The sequence below is a fragment of the Ciconia boyciana genome, chromosome 1, assembly GCF_034638445.1.
Source record: "Ciconia boyciana chromosome 1, ASM3463844v1, whole genome shotgun sequence".
Classification (NCBI taxonomy): Eukaryota; Metazoa; Chordata; class Aves; order Ciconiiformes; family Ciconiidae; genus Ciconia; species Ciconia boyciana.
This window is the reverse complement of record NC_132934.1, coordinates 12,686,420-12,692,046: the sequence shown is the minus strand read 5'-3', so window position 1 is coordinate 12,692,046 and position 5,627 is coordinate 12,686,420.

Sequence of the window (5,627 nt, the reverse complement as noted above, 5' to 3'; positions counted from 1 at the left end):
TCTGCTCCCTGTCCCTGTCTTCCAGCTCAGGGGGCTGGGTACCCGGAGAACAACTGGTCTTACTATTAAAGTGGTCTTATTTATCTTGTTGCCGAAGTGGTCCATATCACAGATAAGACCTCCCGGATGTTTCACTTGTAACTTTTGAATTTCAGAGAAGGTGAAAGTAGTCAAGGTCTAGTCTATTTCTTGAAATTGTAGGGATAATAATATTAGTAATCAATCAGACATAAAAAATAAGACCCTAGTGTCCTTGCCTATATAGAAACCCTCTTAGCAATGTTTAAGGCTGATGCACAGTGCTTCATGCCCTTTATGTAAGAGGGACACACCATCAGTACAAGTTCAATGCATGAACACAATTATCTCACACAGCCAATCGAGCTGGATTTGCAGTGCTATAGAAAGCAAAGCTGCTCTGCGAGGTTTTGGATGCCAGTTTCAAATTAAAGTAAAGATGGGTCATTCAAATATTCATGGACCATCAAAGCCACATGTACAATATTGTAATGAAGGTACAAACTAAAACCAATTTAATGGCAATGCACTGAAAGCTGGCAGCTTTTGAGCATTCCTTCCGTTGGTTAATGCTGCCTGTTGAAAAGTTTGCAAAGTAAGAAAAAGCAATAATGTTCTTCACAACAAATCCTTTCTTTTCTCTTTTGCTATCTTCAAGAGTCCATACCCACAATAAATGCTGAAGAAACTTAAGAAATGGAATATACAGAATCAGAACTGTAGTTCTTGAAATGAGAAGCTCAAAGAGAGTTATGAAGAGGTGTTGATGTCAAATGCAGCAAATACTTTGTCATCTTATCCCACTGGAGTTCATGCATTCCTGGAGATCATCTAAAGTACAAGGGCAGGGGTGAGATTACCAGTTTGATACCACTACTACCCCAGAGTATTTGTATATGCCACATATGCTGTGCTTAAGCATTTTGTTATGGGCAAAGGAAGGACCACATCTTATACCGGAAGCCAAAATTTTATTGTTAATCTAATTTAAAGATTTGACTGTATAACCAAAATATAGAAAACAGTTAATGTTAGTTAGTTTAAATGCAGTTTAAATTTTCCAGATTAAAAAAATATATCTCATCAACAATATTATAGTTAGAAGTTGTAATAAAAACCTCCTCCTAGTATCTAACGCTTTTTCTCTGGTTGTACATTTACCTCTCCACTGCTCCTCTAGCTGCTAATGCTGATGGTTTTTGTCTGAGGGAAGAGGTGTGACAGCAAGTTGTCCTCCTGAGATATTTGCTGGGAGAAGTATGATGTTCATGGTAGGGAGGGTTTTCTGCTCTTTGCTTGGAGGAGCATGATGTTGATGCTGATGGTTGCTTCCTCTTCACTCTGGGGGCCACTTGGGCCCATTTCTATATGTTTGTTAACATGCTCTACACCCTGATTTTTCTTCCTTGGTCCACAACTCTTATGCTGCACCTAACTTTACTATTTATGATAGGGTTTATACACATAAGACACTTTTCTTTTTTGTTATGCCTACAACTGGTTTTAGCCAGCTCCTAGGTTTGCAGTACCCTCACTGGTGAGTTGATAGCCCTGGGGCCTCTGGTATTATCCTACGCCCAAAACTTTACAGCCACCACTATCACACCATAACTTTACTTCTTTATGCTTCATCATTAGTCTAGGGTCACAGATAGTTCATTCTACACAGCCGAATTACTTGTTATCCTATTTATATAAAAACAAACATTACACCAATTATACAAAGCTAAGCAAAACTAAAACAAAAAAGGTAAGAGCCACCTGCTCATTAGACAATTGCTGATGCAGATAAACAAGCTGAAACAAAGCTCCAAACTAGTTGAGACTAGTCCAGACAAAACCTGACAAGCCCTCCGGCCTGTGTTAACTTAACACAAAGCCTGTGGCTTGTTACAAGCAACAGCAATACTCTATTTACTAATGCATGGGGCTACACAGGGCACTCTTCCTGAAGAAGGAGAAGAGATTCCAAGGGATCTGGTAAGAGATTCCAAGAGATCCGGTCCTTGTTTTAGTATTTAATGATTAATTTTACATCTCTCAAATGGACAGTACTTGGACTGAAAGTTAGGGTGAGAGCTGATGATAGAATTAGGGTTTGGACAAGAACAGTTTTGAGAAACTTAAATTCTCAATGCATCATTGAGAACCCTGAGAAAAAGGAAAATGGCTCATATTGGTTTAAATTGCTACTTTACCTTCTGTCATTCACTTCTCCAGGACCGGACCTGATTTCTAGACTAGGGTAGATTTAAAACTAGGACTAGGGCTAGAATTTGGGAAAGTGCAGGCTGAGGAGCCCAGCTTCCTGCTGCACCTTGGAGGTCCCCTGGAGCTGGGAAGAGGACTCATGCCATTTTCCTCAAAACTGTTTTCCCTTAACCCCTTGTTGGCTCCTGTCTCATGCTTACCTTTACATTTTCAAACGAGGTAGGACCAAGATCAGGGTTACAACTAGGGTTTTGGGAAGTACAGGCTCATGAGCCCAGGTTCCTGCTGCAACTTGGAGGTCCCTGAGTGTACAGAATAGGTTTCAAATTGTTGAAGGCACCCTTTCTTCATCATTCTCTGCTCATGGGATCAATTTCATTTCTAGCTAAGGCAAAAATTGCAGTTAGGGTTAGGGATTGGGAAAGTTGTTTTCTATTATGTAGTGCCTTTTCTATGGGAAGCGCAGACACATCCCTGGGAAGATTTTTGGAAACCTTTGGCTATCTTTTCTCTGGAAGTCATGTTTCCATCTGGTCTCAAAGATTTCTTTCCCTTGTGAATAATAAGCTGTTTTCAACAAAAATGGGAAGATGGTTTTGCTGTGTGTAGATGGAGAGAAAAGTATAAAAAGTCTACCATGTACAAAAAACACACGGCAAGTATCACGGTTTTCCCTCTTCCTCCTCCCCCCAAATACAGCCTGTTCACTGCAGTCCTCCTCACGCCTCACTTTTTGGCCCTCCCTGGGAATTCAGGTGCAGCTGGGGTCACTGCAGGCCTAGGGCAGGGCCAGGCTGCAGTGCGAGGTGCCTGTCAGCGCAGGCCTGGCACTGCAACCGCGGGCTGGTGCCCGAATTCTGATGCTCCGTGACTCCGCAAGGTAAGCTCGGAGATATTTAATTAATTTAAAGGATTAGCCAGCTTGGAGGAGAGAGTGATCCAGCTCGCCATCTGGGTTAATCCAGGCCAAGCGGGATATAGGTGACCTGGACTACACCCCACGTAGTATGGGGAATATGCCAGGTTCCCTACAAAAATGAAGATTAACACCTCGTCCGCAGGACAGCGGGCTCCCTCTCCCCGCGTCTCCCCTGCCTCCCTTCGCCGGCCGAGCTCTGTCTGGGTGTGGGAAGAAACCAGGGACCGTGCCGACCCGCGCTGCCGGGCGCGGCCGGCCCCGCTGAGCCCGCTGGCCCCGCCTGGCCCCCCGGGCCTGCAGCAGGCGGCGGCCCTTGGCCGCAGCGCTGCCACGGCGTCCCCTGGCGGCCGCGCCTGGCGCCGCTCACGGCAGGCGGGAGGCGGGAGGCGGGAGGCGGCGGGCGGCCCCAGGGGAGGCCGGGCGGCCCTGCGGCGGGGCCCCGGCCCGCCCACCCGCCCGGGTCGGGGTTATCTGGGCGCTTGCCGCCGGGTTTGGTGGGCCTGTCCCCAGCGGATCCCCGCAGCACAGCTGCGTGCAGCGCTGGGTAGAGGCGCCCGGCGCGCCCGCGCTCCCCTCGCCCGGGAGTGCTGGTTTCACTGGGAGCCCGAGCTGCCGGCTGGGCTGAGGGGGCTCCCCGCGCACTGTCCTGTCCTCAAGCTCGGCCCTCCAGCCCCTTGGGGAGCCCGGTGACACCACCCGCGGCCCTTTCTCATGGAGGATCACAACGCCTGGAGCTCACTGCTGTCACTGGTGTGCCAGACACTCGGGCAAACTTAGGCCGGCCTGACAACTTAAAAGCATGAGTAGGAAAAACAATCTGTACAGTCTTACCTGTATGAGTTTCAGGCTACCGTGTAAAGTCCGTCCCATTTCTTAGGCGTTTGCTTGAAGAATACATTTGAGAGATACGTTTGCTCATGGAGTTGTTTCTTAAAGATCTTTACTTTTAGTATGCTATGAGGGATCCAGAAATTAATGTTGATGCCACCATAGTTCAAATTATTCATTTTAAATTAGATTTATTGCTGGAAATTAATCCAGAAACCTTACCACTGGAAATTCATTATTTTCAATACAAACAAGGACTTGATCAAGTGAAGCATTACAGATCAGGCAGCAATAGAAATCCAGACAGTGCAAAATGTATTTTAGCTCTCCACTCCCTACTTCTGGGAGACCTGCAGACACCCATGACCTTGCTCACGTGGACAGCTTGCAGGACTCTTGTTCAGTGACCAAGTTGCCTAGTCCAGTGTTTTCAATAATTAGATTAACCAGAACACAATGTATGGTAAAAATTTGATTGAAATGTGTTTAAAAAAAAAGAAAAAAAAAAAGAAGGAAACATTTTATTAGTGATGAGATTTCAAAAGTGAGTGTTGTTTCAAGACCAAATTTCAAAATTCAGTTGAATATATTTAAAACTCCCATTCTGTTTAACATAGTTAAATATTTTCTGTAGTTATAGTCACAGTAAATCAGGAGGAGTTAAAGGGGAGCACTTCTTCATTAGCAAGTTCTTTGCATAGAGAATAGATCTCTGTGCCAAAGTCTTGGGGATGTGTTTTTGCCATGAGGACTGGAGGGTTTACATCTGCTCTGCACTGTGGAAATCACTGTTGCAGTCACAAGGAACTGGAGAAGGTGTCCAGCTGCAGGACTATTAATTATTATTAAAAAAAAAAAGTTTCATCTTTAATTGTTATAAAAAAATGTTTCAGCTTGCCTTTATGGCCTATGCAGGAACTGACAGTTACTATAATATTTTTTTTCTCCCTTAGCGATTCAAAAAACTTTCCTCCATCTTACTGTGTTTTATTTTTTCCAAACTGGATAGCAGCATTTGTGAATTTTATACATGTGCAGTTTGTATGTGCGTGTCCCTCAGCTCTTCTAACAAAACAGTATAACTAGACATTCGGATTTGCACTGCTCTTTTTCATACACCAGTTAAGTCTGGGAGGTTTGCCTTTGTTGAATTAATGGTATGTCATTTTTAGTTGTGTATGTAACATGAAAACAAAAGACTACTGAATAGAAATTATCTATTGATACTGTTTAATGCTATAGCTTTCTTAAGGCTTCAAATATAAATAAAAAAGTCAGTTATCTGTTATATATTATCTTTTTTTCTCCCATCACTAGAAAACACAGGATACTGAGGTGCCCACAATTTCCCGAGAAGTGCTGATTCCCTTCAAATCATATTGATTAAAATATGAATTTCCCTTTGATTCCAGTAGGATTTATGAGCGGCTAGCATCTCTGTGGAGCAGGAACATTTTTTTCAATCTTCTTACAACATAAAGTCAGTGTTGGTCTGCAGTGCTCAGGCTACACCCAAGGCTTCAACTGACAGCTAACTAAAGCCTAATTGATATTGTTTCTTCCCTAGAGTTTTTTATTTCAGTCAGTGCACAGAATGAAGAGAGGAAAGTGGACTGAGATGAAGTCAGGCTATGAGCAAGGGAATGAATGG